We start from the raw sequence: 15,487 nt of genomic DNA, 5'->3' as shown, positions 1-15,487 counted from the left end.
CGAATGCATATGGTCTTGGATTAAGGACATCCTTTGAAGCTGCAACTGGGTGTGTTTGGAGTTCAGTTGAAAAAAATATCACAGCACTGATGTGTCCCACAAGTCGGCTGTTGTGATTTCGTCTCCTTTATTGTTGTCTTGGGCTACTGATGTCACTTCCCCTGCCATAATAAAGGACAGCAGCCGTTGGCCGCAGCAGGATCCAGCTGTTCTAGCACATGGTTGAGCTGTGCGGTAATACTCAGCAGACACAGGAAAAACAAGGAAGAGATCACTGGAGTTCAGCACATGCACTTTGTCACTATGTGTCAGTAGTTAAGGGGACCGTACATCACAGTCGAAGTGTCAAGAATATAAATATCTGCTGAGCCGGAGCTCAGATCGAATACTTGAGAGACATTCACAAACCATCAATCCATGTGTCAAAATGTGTGGTTTCTGTTAATGCTTGTCACCTAAAACACTAGAGAACCAGTGATATCAAACCCAGAGCAACATGTCTTTGCACGGTATTTGAACATACACAAATGTAAATTAATTTTAAGAGCTACAGCGATGCTGATTTGATGGTAATGGACTAATCAACAGCACAACCAAATGATTAAATGATTAATTTCAGTAGTTATGTGTGTATGAGAAAGCCAGATGCAAAGCTGTCCCACCCTCTTACATGTGAGAGAAGATGAATCCATCCAGCTTTTGGTAGTTAACAGACCCACAGATGTTCTTCTTGGCACCTCAGCCTGACCGGGTGAGCCTCAAAACACTGGTGAGAACTTCCTCTGTGGCCTACAGCAGTGAGAGAGCTGAGAAGAGATGTCGAAGGGAGAACATCTGAATCGGAAACGATTTTTGAATAAAGCTGCTTTTACAATTTACTAAAGGAAACCCCAGGTAGTGAAGGTGACATTATCAAAATCTGACTTTATCTGTGTTTAAGTGCTATAAACAGGTCCCTGGTGCATCTACCAACCCAGAAAGGACAACCCAGGAACTTTGTTTTGATAAGCATTTCTCTTTGTTTTTGTAAGTATATCAGATTTCACTTCCCCCATGATGTTATAAGGGATCTTATTATAATATTAACACCCCTTAATCTGCACGTTTCCACCATTGGCACCATTTTCCCAAGTGACAATGGTGTACCAGTTCAAACGCCATGGCAAAAGTTTGAGCTAACATGTTTGGGCACTGTGTTCTGTCTTTGGCTACATAAACAAGCACAGAACATTATTTAGAGTCCCAGCCTCAGAGGAGACAAGAGAGCATTGAATTTATTGATTTATTTACTGTATATTATGCTGCTGCAATACAGATCTAATATAAACGTGATTTCTTTCCCAAGTGTTCATCCCTATGCACATAACTGACAGTTTTTGTAACTCCTGTGTGTTTTTAACATAAACTTGTGTGTATGTGACAGTTTAAGCGCAATAAGACATGAAAGAGAACTTAGTTTAGTACTCACATGCCGTGTGACAGCTGCTTTCTGTGTGCATGCTTCAGATGTGTTCGCTCAGAAAACCCTATATCAGAAGTTTAAATTAATATGGCTTTAAAATTCATGATTTCAGAGTGATAGACATGATAATCAAAACCAAATAAATGTTTTTTGGCAGAGTATCTGGGGCACAAGCTGTAAAGGCACAGCTTTATACTGGAAAAAAGGCAGAGAAGCGGTAGTTAATTTGCATTTAAAGGGACATGCACGAAAACAGTGTTTCTGCTTTCACTCAAAATGGCCATTTTCAAAATGATATAATAAATTATCTGTGGGGTATTTTGAACTGAAACCTCACAGACACATTCTGGGAACACCTGAGACTTATATAAAGCATAATAGGTCTCCTTTAAGACTTCTATGGCTAAATATAACGTAAATAATGTATCTTACTGAAATATGTAGTAGAATACCCATGAAAGTTTTATGTTATTTTAAAAATCCACATTGTTTTATACATATTTTCAACTACGGGGGCGACATCATTTTGATGACGTGAAATGGTTGACCTCGGTGAGCTATTGCCGTTACCTTTTGCTATATTTACCGCTACACAACTCAGAAAATAAAATACTCATTCTAGTCTATAGATACAGTTGAAGTCAAAAGTTTACATACACCTTGCAGAATCTGCAAAATGTTAATTATTTTACCAAAATAACAGGGGTCATATAAAATGCATGTTATTGTTTATTTAGTACTGACCCAAATAAGATATTTCACATAAAAGATGTTTACATATAGTCCACAAAAGAAAATACTAGTTGAATTTATAAAAATGACCCTGTTCAAAAGTTTACATACACTTGATTCTTAATACTGTGTTCTTACAGTAATGATCCACATTACTGTTTGTTGTTTAGTGATAGTTATTAATGAGTCCCTTGTTTGTCCTGAACAGTTAAACTGCCCACTGTTCTTCAGAAACATCCTTCAGGTCCCATAAATTCTTTGGTTTTTCAGCATTTTTGTCTATTTGAACCCCTTCCAGCAATGACTGTATGATTTTGAGATCCATCTTTTTACAATGAGGACAACTGACAGACTCATATGCAACTATTACAGAAGGTTCAAATGATCACTGGTGCTTCAGAAGGAAAAACAATGCATTAAGAGCCAGGGGTGTAAACTTTTGAATGGAATGAGGATGTGTACATTTTTCTTATTTTGCATAAATATCTTTTTTTTTTTCTATTTAGGACAGCATCAATGAGCATTTGAACCTTCTGTAATAGTTGCATATGAGTCCCTCAGTTGTCCTCAGTGTGAAAATCATACATACAGTCATTGTTGGAAAGGGTTCCAACCTGTGCTTCTCTTCTCCTTTAGAGCTCAGTTTGTTGGTCTAAGCCAAGTTGTCCGTTTTCCCCTGGGCAGTGTGACGGGCCAGGCGCCGGGAGGTCCGGACCTGCTTGACAGAACCTGCCTCTCCCATTGCATCAGACCTCGTGATTGCCAGACTAGGAACAGACTCATTCACTCCATACAATGGTCCGTAATGCCTGACACATAAACCTTTGAGTCATTGTTTGCAGTAAAGCAGCTCTGAATGAGAAGAATACATGAGCAACAATTCCTCCAAGAGCGCTACGTCTATGTCAAGGCGACCTGTGTTTTTCTAGAACTTCTCGTCACCCCGGCAACTGATGTTCTCTTGATGGCTCACTATTTAAAACGGAACATTCTACTTATAGACAGGAATGTAAACTTTGACTGCAGGAACCTTTGCTCTCAGAGCCGCAATAATGGCATGCTGAGCACAAAGTGGAAATTCGGACACTTCTGTTTGATGTGGGTGAGGTTTCAGAAAACATCCTTGTGAAAACTTGGATGAAAACTACAGAAGAAAAAGAAGTGGTTTTAAATTGTGGCCCAACGACAAAGCGGCAAAAGCCAAGAATAACCAAGCTGTTCCTCACTGGGCCAGACGGGCTGGCAGGCGACAGAAAAGAGGGGCTCTGAGAATCCCCCTGACCACACCCTAACCACCAGCGAGAAAGAATGTGGGTAAGAAGAAACAGACGTACAGACAGAAAGAAAGTAAGACAGAAAGTTGATTGGAAAGAGCATGGGGATTCTTGTTGTTTTCCATCACTCTCAGGCCTTAACCACACCACACACGCAGAGGGGCCACAGTAAAGGACGGGGCCCCATCTGAAACACAGCGGTCCCAGCATTGATCTCCTTCAAAGAGCTCATGTTGACTGCTAGAGTTAACTGCTCTCTACCAAAGTCCCTTTAAGGCAAGTCATGTCACCCGGCGGCCATCTTTGAAATGCTACTCGGGCAGGCAAGTGCAGCTCCTATCTGTTTGAATGGGGAAACATCAAATTCTCCAAAACTGTTCACCAAGCTGACGATTAAATTTCATATTTTAAATCTCCAAAGAAATCCAACAAGAACTACCTCATAAATATGGTTCCTTGTGCTCCAATTGCTTTAAGAAACGCTTATTTTGTCCGGCTAAATGAGCAGTACTGAGCGCACGTCTTTGAGCGCCCATTGTTTCTATAGCAACCGGTACTTCTAACGGCAGCTGCAGTGACGCGCTGACTTTACTAATCAACGATTGGCTCTTTTACTAAGAAGGCGGGGCTTCGCAGCCATAATGAACGTTGCATTTTTCCCCATTCAAAACTACACGAGTGACATGTCTTGGGTATTCTATAGTCTTTGTCTCTACTTTCCACACAGCTCTCTCCGGGTATAGATGACAGTTCAGTCTGAAGTTGGGGTCACATTTACGATTGTTTGGCGAATTTTCATGAACAAAATCCCAACCTGATCTAACGACGAAACCATACCTGTGGGAACTTTTTTTTTAGAGTGCATTCTTTCACTGCATGATTCAGTCTATTAAAATGCATTTAGAATTATGATATGGGGGTAGATAATGTATATATTTATATAATTTCAAGTTACAATCAATATCACACAAAGAATGCCGTTTTTTCCTTCAAAAATCAGCAGGACTACAAATGATGTTATACAACAGTTCAATAAACAAGAAGTTAATATTAAAAGACTTCGCCAATTTCGCCAACAAAAATCATTCCAAACACATTACTGTTTTGCGTCTCCTGAGCAACAGGACAGTGTTTCGTTCCTGAATGAATCAACCATTTAAATGATTCAGTTCAACCGCAAATACTGGTGATTCTAATTTCACATTCAAAGTATCTTTTCACTTTTAAAATAATTTCAAATATCAGTATTCAACGTTTTAAGGCGAGACACTGCAGGTGAATAGGGTAAACAAATGAACTTAGTTATCACCTTATACTTACCCAGTTGATTGATTACATTGATAATTGCAAACATTTTTTGTATTACAAGTTTTCTAAAATGTTAGATTTAAATATGCAAATGAGGCATTATTTAATGAAATATGCGCTAATTTGCATACATTTCTAGTACAAAATTCTAAACACTGGTTGAAGTCAGTTTCAAAATTCTTGTTTAATTTTTTTGACATATTAAGAGTCAAAAGTTTTTCAGAGGGAATTATGGGTATCTAATTTCGTCACGACATAATTAAAAAAAAACAGACAGGAAACACTATAGTTTCCTAAATTTTTTAGGGAATAAAATGTAAAAAATCAAGCAAATGATATATGAACAAATCCCTCTGTAAAAACCTTCAGGACATAAAAAAGTGAAGTCTGGTGTGTGTAAGTGTTACTGAAGTAGAGATTTATGGCTCAGTGTAGGAGAAAAAACTCATTTTGAGAAAACGGCCTTTAAAAATATGCATTGTAATTGAAATCTGTTGACACAAATAGATAAAGTGCTATAAAAGAAACACTTAACAGTGTCTTTTGGACTTTTTCTTTCCATTAGTCTGAAAAAACACTTTATGAAAAACCAAAAAGTCCAAAATCTCAAACTCGATAGGTGCATAAAAAAACAGCATTTTTGCCTGCAGTGTCTCCCCTTAATGTTTAAAATATCAATACATTATGTATGCATTTGTAACTGCAGGTTAAAGCATTCCATGTCCCTCTAAGCTGCATTAAAACGTGTGTAAATGCATCTCAATGCCACTTCATATGCAACTTCTGCAAAGATGAATTTTGTTGATACAGATTTAATTTGTTTGGTATCAGCCTTAATGTATTATTATTAAAATTGACTGATTAAATGTAAGAATTTGGCTCAAAAGATAATGCACACTTTTAAAAAATGGCTTTTTAAAGGTTAAAATGCCAATAAAATGTAAAAATCAATTTAATTTCTATCACTTCTATAAACTAACCACACAGAATATGAAGAATATCAAAAACTTTAAGAGTCAGCATGGTAGTCCTTAAGCACAATAACATACACAGCAAAATATTGTCTAATTATTGTTATAGATAAAATCCCAGAAAATACTGAGATATTATTTTTTGTCAATATCGCACACCCCTAATATGTACTCATTGGTACGTATTACGCATTTTATGAAAAAGTTCCCACAGGTAGGTTTTCGTCATGAGATCAGGTAGATAATAACACATCTGGTTTAAACGGATAGTTCACCCAAAAATGAAAATGACCCTCAAGCCATACTAGGTGTATCTGGCTTTCAACTTTCAGATAAATGCAATCAGAGTTATATTAAAAAATATCCTGGCTCTTCCAAGCTTTATAATGGCAGTGAATGGCTGTTGAGATTTTGAAGCTCAAAAAAGTGCCTCCATCCATCATAAAAGAATACTTAACATGGCTACAAGGGGGGTTAACTAAGGCTTTCTGAAGTGAAAAGTTCAGATGCTGCCCTAGAAGATCAGTCCAACATTTCAAATCTCATTGGCAAGGTCTTATTCCTCTTATATTATTACTAGAACACATCAGTGAGGAATTTATGACTCAGGGCCCCACAGTGGAGCTGCACGAGTGTCCACATGAACCCTAGCATGGAGGAGATTTGTCCTCCTGCACCTGGTAAAATAACCCTTCCTGCATGACCAGGCCTGCTGCCTGAGGAATGAACTGTGTAGGTGAGGTTATGAAGGTGAGAGGTAGATCAGATCCAGAGCTCTCCAGAAGTGTTGAAGCCCTGAGGGGAGGAGATGACAATTAAACACAGGCTCTAGCCTTTCAAAGGAGGAAGGGAGAGAAATAATAGACGAATGACAGAGCGGGCTAATGTTGCATTCTGAAACTTTGAACAGTATCGTACTGAAGTGTGAGTTTAGTGTAAATAACCTTTGGGTCGGCTTGCCAGAAGTGATGTGAGCTCATGTGTCATAACACGGGGAATGAAGAAGGTCAGATTCACAGATTTAAAGTCGGCTGTCGCAACCCATTTTATCTATGTAATCTGACATATTTATGACTGAAACTGGATATTCAACAACAATACGTTTTTTATTTATCCGTCAAGAATTGGTTGGAGGGGTTTCCACCACATGGAAATGATGGTGGTGGAAATTATATTTTAAACATTTTCTTGCAATAAGCATCGCAATAGACTAGCATTGTATGCCTCCTAAATATACATATTAACTCTTTTTAGGGAAATAAACATTTTAGAGAAAAAAAGTTTGATTAAAAACAACACTTTTTTTTTTACATTTGAACATTGTTGTCTCCTTTACAAAAAAAAAAAAAAAAACATTTACTGGGAAGAAATTGTTGGTCATATACTGTATTTTTTTTTAAAAACAAACTTTTAGCTTTATTTCACTATTTGTTTAGGTTATATATGGTTTTTAAAGTCTATATATTACAATTTTTTAAAAATAAATATGTATCTTCACAACAATTTTAATTGTATCTTAACAATTTTATTGCATATTTAAGTATTTATTTGAATATATGTTTTATTATATTATATTATTTGATACATAGTAAAATTTTAAAATAATTTTGAAAAAATTGTAAATGATTATTTCAATTTGAAATAACTTCTTTTATTTTAATATATTTTAAAATGTAATGTATTACTGCAATGTGTGTGTGTGTGTGTGTGTGTGTGTGTGTGTGTGTGTGTGTGTGTGTGTGTGTGTATATATATACACACACAGGTTCAAATGTTTGGGATCAGAAATATTATAATGGTTTTTTTTTAGATCGTCTCTTATGCTTATCAAAGTTTTATTTTTGATCAACAATACAGAAAAAAACTGTAATATTATGAAATATTATTGCGTTTTAAAATAACAGTTACCCCTTCAGTCGAATCACTTCGACGTTACATTGGGATCTCGCCTGAGAGACCGATCACCTCTGAGCCTTATTAAAAAGGCCAATTGAAAATTGGCGAGTGGACGTGCGCGCCGGCCACGCCCCCGTACATACGGGTATATAAGATGGCTGCGCGCACCACTCAGTCAGTCTTTTGCTTTCAGAGCCGATGTGTCGAGCCTCTAAACAGCCGAGAAGAGTTCTTCAGAGTTCATGCTCCCTCCTGCTGCTGCGCTGCCATAACTAAAAGAGTGTTTCACAGAAAGAGCATTGTTTGGCAGCCGCCAGCGCGGTCCCGCGGGCGGCCGTTTTCACGGCCATATAAAGCCTTTTTGCATTCCAGCGAGCAGCCCCGGCGAGTGCATTGCCCCGCGGCGCCTCCCTGGGCAAACCGGGATCACAAAAGAGCAATTTCTAGCGGCCGTTTTAGACGTTCTTTTCAGGATGTCTTTTCGGCCGTGCGTTTCTGGATGTGGTAGTTTCCTCTCCTCAGCGAACGGACATGAGCGCTGCCTCACGTGTTTAGGCTTTGAGCACATTGGGGTGGTGCTCATGAATGGTTCATGCGGTGAAAGCATGACCATGACCACGCTGAAGTCCCGCCGCTCGTTCGCGAGCTGGCTCCCCCCGCCTCCCTCCCGTGGTCAGCCGTTGAGCCGCCTATGCTCTTCGGCCACCGCGGTGGGGCGCGGGGGGGGACATTCAAATTACGATAGACAGCGTTCCACCGGCTCAAAAAGCCCTGCGGACCTCTCTATCTCAGCGCGGTCCCGTTGAGTTTCCGCAGCAGACGCTTCCCCGCCTGGCGGGCTGAGCGTCTCCTTCGGTGCTCCTGCAGAGGATGAGATGTCTGTCACAGCATCAGAGGGAGAGTCAGACGGTGACACATCTCTTCCCGCGGCGCGGCGCCCACCCATGGTCGCTGCCCCCCTGGAGGTTGATGTCGAACTGTCGGCTATGCTTCTCCGGGCAGCCGGGGGGGATCGGTTTGAAGGTTCCTCAGGGGCCCGGCCGATCCTTCTAGGCTGGACGACTGGTTCCTGGGGGGGGCCCGGCGGCAGCGCCGCGCTCCCCCCCGGTCCCGTTCTGACCGGATGTGCATGAGGAGCTGACAAAATCTATGGCGCCCTATTCATTTGACGCGCTCTCCAGCTCCTCTCCCCTCGCCACTCTCCATGGCGGGGCAGCCAAGGGGTACGTGGCGGTCCCCCAGGTCGGGCGCGCCATCGTGGTGCACCTTTGCCCGCGGGCGCGGCCGCCTGGTGGGGCCCTCCGCGTCTCCCTTTTAGGGCATGTGAAATTCTTCCGCCCTCATCGGCTGGGCCTTTTCTGCGCCCCCCGACACGCTGCCCCGCCCTGCAGGCCATGGCAACACTGCAAAAGTGCCAGGTGCAGGCACCTTAAGGCCTGCACGAGAGTGGTCCTGACCAGGGGGTACTTGAAGAACTCCGCGCCGCCACTGACTTCGCCCTTCGGGCTACTAGGTCGCAGCGTGTCCCCTTGGTCAGGTGATGTCCACCTGCGTGGTCCAGGAACGCCTCCTATGGCTGACTCTGGCCGGATGGCAGAGGCCGACAAAGTCCGCTTTCTCGACTCTCCCATTCCCCAGAGCGGCCTATTCGGCGACACCGTGTAGGGTTTTTGCTCAGCGGCGTCGAACGTATCGCCGGCCCCCAAAAGCCTGCGATCCTCCGCCCATCAGCATACCCCGTCGAGATGCCAGAGCAGTACGCCTCCCCGTCGTTCGGGCTGGGCATCTCCTCTGGCGCTCCAACGGTCCAGAGGCAGACGGAGGCCGTCCAACATATCCTGCCCCGCCGCGAAGTTACCATTCCGCCGCCTGGGCCCCCGCCTCCGCCTGCCCGTCGCCGAGGGCGTCCCCCCGCAGCTCCGTCCCCTGCTGAGCCACACGATCACTCGCAGCCGACGTCGAGCCGCCCGTGGGAGAGGGACGCCGCTCGCCTCTCAGGGTCCTGCGACGGAAGACCCTCGCAGGCGAGCTTCGAAGCGTCCCTGATGCGAGCACCCCCGGAGGTGGAGAGAGCTACTCTGTCGGCACTCCCGCTGGAAGCGGGACTTAGCCGGTCATTTGAAATCACAGAAAGACCCAGCCTTCTCACCTCTGGGGCCCCGGCCCCGAGTTTCCTTCCTGAGCAGCACTTCCACTCCTCGGAACCAGACTCGGGACCGGATGTCGCCAGCGCGGGAACCAGGGAAGTAGGTAAGCACTGCTTAGTGCAGTTAGACACTTCTCCAGGACGTTTATCCTTCTGGGTTTTGTCTCCTTCCCTGTCTTTCCCCAGGCTGCCCCACCACGGTCACGCCGGTCAACGTTCCCTTGATACCACTACACTGGTTGATACGGACGGTACGGCCCGGCTCCAGGCGTCCGCCCAGACTCACAGGTACCCCTTACATTCTTTATTCAGAAACAGGCGTGCCTCTGTTCTGCCTGCGGCGGTCGCGTTCCTACTGGCGAAGGACGCGATCCAGCCTGTCTCTCCAGCCGGGACGAGGTCGGGGTTTGATAAGAGTCCTGACTTCACGTGTCCAGTTAGAGTGGTGGGTTAACATCCGCCCTGGATGGAGCTCTGTTCCGATCCCTTCTTAGGCTGTCGGCACACATGCTCACGACGACGCACATACAAGTATGTTTCCGTCTCCAGGGCTGGGTTGCAGCCATCTGCCTGAAGGGCACCCGCTGTCGCGTCTCGATCTTCCCCGGCGCACACCCCTTCGGCGGTCTGCCCCGGGGATTGAGCGCTCAGCGCGAGGTGCGTCCATTTGGCTAGTCCCTCTCCTTCCTGCCTTCTTAGGCCATGGGAGCTCCCCTGTCCCCTCTTCGGCAGACAGGTATTCGCGTCTTCAACCGTCTCTTCGACTGGTGCCTTACCAGCCCACTCGTGAGTTCCGTTGTGCGAACATTGGGACCTGGTGCCTCGGCACCCCCGCCATCTGGTTCTTCAGGCCAACCGAGGAAATTCGTTTCCTCGGTCGGGAGCCCGACTCGGTCCTCAAGACAGCCCGCCTTACTACCAAGAGCGCGCAGTCAGTGCTGTAGTTCCTGAGTCAATCAGGCACAACACAGCGGTTCTCTCAAACTGAGGCTCCTGGGGCACATGACAGCTCTAGCCGCTAAGAGCCGCTAAGCTTGTTCATGTGAGACCGCTTCAGCACGATCGAGTCCCATGATGGGCATGGCATCTCGGCCCACTCCGGACTGGCGTTTTCCCGCAGTTTGGCCGACAAGCCAGCCCGTGGCTTACCGCGGGTTGGGTTGCCATGTACGACAGAGGCTTACAGCCTCTCCATCTGCTCCCAGGGAGTACGTGGCAGATTTTGCTACTTGCCATTCACTTGAAGCAGGTAAACTCAACCGTGCAGCCTATCGGCTCTCACGGCAGTCCACCACCTGCAGGATGGCGACTCCACCCCGTGACGCAGCTAGTTTGGAGCATATCGGTAGGCCAGCCACATCCGCTCGCCCCCGATTGCTCTCATTACCAGCTGCCTCTTTCAGAGTAGCGCTGGCACTCAGCTGACCTCCGGGGCCCAAGTACGCCCTTCCCCAGCGAGCCTCCTTGCACAGACTCTGTGCAAGTCCAGGGAGGACGAGGAGTAAGTCTGTTGGTTGCGCTACAAGAATGGCCCACCCAGGCTCAGGTCTAGTAACCGTTCCCTCGCGGCAGTCCCTCCCTGTAGGGCACGGGATGACACCTAGACCTCTCTGGCCTTCGCAGGCCGTGATACAATTATCACTCAGTACCGAGCTCCCTTGACTAGGCAGGCTCGCACTGAGATGAGGTCTATTTGCTGGCTTTCCACAGAGTTACACGGTTGCAGTATGCTTCCCTTCCTGCAGGAGAGTTGAGCGCAGACTGTCCCCTCACTCTAAGTATATGCCGCTGCTTCGCCGCGTATCACATGCAGTAGATGGAGCTAAGTAGGTAAGCATTCACTGGCCGTGAGGTTTCCCAGAGGTGCCCAGAACGCACCCCACACCCTCTTGGGGCCTTTCCGTCGCCTTCAGAGCCGCGGGACGCTCCAATTGAGCCACTGGCCTCAGTCGAGCTAGCATTCCTGTCATCAAGACAGCGCTCCTGACCGCCCTGGCTCCCGTTAAGAGGGCAGGAGACCTACAAGTTTTCTCTGTCAAGTAACGCCTCATACCCTCTGGGACCCCCCCGTCGCCCTTCGGGGCCGCGGGGTGCTCCTCAGGAGCCTCGGGCCTCAGTCGAGCTAGAATTTCTGTCAGTAAGACAGCACTCCTGACTGCCCCGGCTTCCTTTAAGAGGGTAAGTTACCGACAAGCTCAGGTTCCTCAGAGGTGCTTAGCACGCACCTCATACCTCGTGGGCCTCCCCGTCGCCTTTCAGGGCCGCGGGTCGCTCCGTTGGAGCCACGGGCCTCAGTCGAGCTAAAGTTCCTGTCATTAAGACAGCGCTCCTGACTGCCCTGGCTCCCATCAAGAGGGCCTACAAGCTTCTCTGCCAGCAAAGTGTGTCGAGAATTCGGGCCCGGCGTTCTCCACGTTACCGTCGAGACCCCGGCTCGGTGCCCAAGGTCCCCACCACGCCTTTCCGCGACCAGGTGGTAGACCTGCAAGCTCTGCTCTGGAGGAGGCAGACCCAGTCGTGCGATGTAGTGTCGTTAAATATGTGAGACTGAATCACTCGGCACTTTAGCCGCACCAGCAGCTTCATCTGCCTCGGGATTCGCAGAAAGGGAATGCTCCCCGAACTGAGGTTGGCTAAATGGTGGTAGATGCCCCTCCCTGTTATACCCAGGGACAGCCGTGATCCTTGGTTCATGGCACCTCACCAGCAGATGTAAAAATCGGAAGCTGCGGGCTGGGCGACACCCTACCTTCGCTTGGTTTTCCAACCTTGCGTAGAGGCCGTTCTCCCGTGTCCTAACTTAGGGACTCTCAGGCGAGCGGGAAGACCGGCTGGTGTCGGCTTGCTGCGCCATTCCCACGTGGATCCGTGCGCTATTTCCCAGTATGTTCCCTCCGGCGAACCCTGGGTCCTCCTGCCCCGCAGTCAGGGCTAGGCGCGGAGTAGTCCTGCACTGTGATCCTGCCTGGGTTTCCTTCGCCCCGCAGGTTGTGGCTTAGTTTTTTATTATTCCAGCGGAGGAGACCGCTGTTTCCCTCGTATATCCCCAAAAAACTTTTTATGGATATATTGAATTATTCTTATTCCACATGTAAAATTTCATGTGCTCCGCCCCCCCAACCCATGCTTCAGTACAACTGGCATCCCTGGAGGGGCCCCCTTATTGGGCCCCAGGGCGTTGGGAAGGTTACGTTACACTTCGCCTGCCGGCACGTATACTTGTCAGCACGTGAAGCTGTTGCGTAACGCGGCGTCAGGGTCGTGGCCTTTTCCATGGGTTTGTTCCCAATGTAACGTCGAAGTGATTCGACTGAAGGGGTAACGTCTAGGTTACGAAGGTAACCCTCGTTCCCCGAAGGAGGGAACGGAGACGTTACATTCCCCTGCCACGCCCCTGGCGTCGCGCTGACGCCGGGCTCTCCCGGCTCTTCAGCAAAAGCCTGACTGAGTGGTGCGCGCAGCCATCTTATATACCCGTATGTACGGGGGCGTGGCCGGCGCGCACGTCCACTCGCCAATTTTCAATTGGCCTTTTTAATAAGGCTCAGAGGTGATCGGTCTCTCAGGCGAGATCCCAATGTAACGTCTCCGTTCCCTCCTTTGGGGAACGAGGGTTACCTTCGTAACCTAGACGTTTTCTATTTTAATATACTTTAAATCATAAATTATTCCTGTGGTGCAAAGCTAAATTTTCAGCACCATTCAGCAGTCTTCAGTGTCACATGATCCTTCAGAAATCGTTCTAATATGCTGATTTATTATCAATATTAACAACAACTTTGCTGCTTAATATTTTTTTGGAAACTGATAATGTGTTAAATTTATAAAAAGTGATGGCAAAGACTTATATTGTTAGAAAAGTTAGACTTATATTGTTTAGATTTTGAATAAATGCTGTTCTTTTTAACCTTTTATTCATCAAAGAATCCTGAAAAAAATATCACACATTCTAAAAACATATTTGGCAGCACAACTGTTTCCAACATTGATAATAAATGAGCATATTAGAATGATTTCTGAAGGATCTTGTGACACTGAAGACTGGAGTAATGGATGATGAAAATTCAGCTTTGCATCACAGGAATAAATTATATTTTACAGTATATTAAAATAGAAAACCATTATTTTAAATTGCAATAATATTTCACAATATTGCAGTTTTTTCTGTATTTTTGATCAAATAAATGAAGCCTTGATGAGCAAAAGAATCGTCTTTAAAAAAACATAATAGTAACAATATATGATGGGAAGGTTTTCAAGACTCTAGTCTAGTGCTTATAGTTGAAGAGACACTGTTATAGTATGGAGAAGAGTCTGCATACGCTCTGTCTTTCTCTTTCTTTCTCTCCCTCTCTTTTGCTCTGTGTTTCTCACTCCCTCTGCGTAGTTTGGCAGTCACAAACAGGCCATCCTTGTGTGGACAAAGCAACTGCCGCACGGCCTGCGGGCTGATCCCATGACCCCTGACGACATGGGAAAGTGTTCCTCTCAGCTGTCGGCCACCCCTCGTCCCAGCCGTGAGGCTCTCCTGAGAAACACGCACTTCACATCAACAACACGGCAGCTTCACTGTAACACATTATCTCTGCGACCTTCTGCAGAGCTGCGACCGCATTAATGGCACGCAGAAATGTCAGACAGCCTTTGAGAGAACTCATTAGTGATAACTGTATGGGCCTACTGTACCCTGTGAAGGACTGGCCGTGCTGCATTCATGGCTGTAGCGGTGCGTCCTGAGCCATACCGGCTATTCTGGTCTCGTGTTTTTTTTCGCGTGGTTCTCACAGCGGCTGGGGTCGGAGGAATGCGTGGTATCTGGGACCTCCGCAAGCGAAGGGCGGTTTGGGACGTGATTGAGCGCAGGCCTGGTGGTTCCCATGTCACAGGGCTGACAGCAGTGTTGGGAGTTTGTCACCGGCTGTGTGCCCTCTGACTGTCTGAGCCCCGCTGTGGCACTGCACAGAAACACTGCACGCTCAGCTGCTAACAGAGACATACACACTGAACACCTCACACACACATGGAAAGATTCAGTAACAAAAATCATTACCACTGTAAACCATTTAGCGCTGGCCAATGAGCCATCAGCATACGAGGTACAACTTTTGCTTAATGTATTTATTTCATTTATATAAGTTTCTAAGGCAATTTTTTGTGTCTGTTCTCTGAACACTGAAGTTTGATTTAAGTCTGGCCTAAATACACTACCAGTTAAAAGTATTTGAACAGTAAGATTTTTTATGATTTTCAAAAAGGTTTCTAACAAAGCCTGCATTTACTTGATCCAAAGTACAGCAAGAACAGTAACATTTTGAAATATTTGCACAATTTAAAATAACTGCTTTCTATTTGAATATATTTTAAAATGTAATTTATTTCTGTAGCATCAAAGCTAAATTTCTAAGCATTATTACTCCAGTCACATCCTTCAGAAATCATTCTAATATTTTGATTTGCTTTTTTGCAAATTGTTTCAGGTTTCTTTGATGAATATAAATTACAGAAGAACAACATTTATGTCTTTATCATCACTTTTTATCAATTTAAAGCAATCTTTTTTTATGTTTAAAGTATTAAGCTTTTGAATGGTATAGTGTATAATGTTACAAAAACTTTTTTTTTCAGATAAATGCTGATCTTTGGATCTTTCTATTCATCAAAGAATCCTGAAAAAATTTACTCCACTGTTTAAAATATT

The sequence above is a fragment of the Garra rufa genome, chromosome 17 (genome assembly GCF_049309525.1).
Source record: "Garra rufa chromosome 17, GarRuf1.0, whole genome shotgun sequence".
NCBI lineage: Eukaryota > Metazoa > Chordata > Actinopteri > Cypriniformes > Cyprinidae > Garra > Garra rufa.
The sequence above is the reverse complement of the archived record's forward strand: the minus strand, read 5'-3'. Positions refer to the sequence as shown.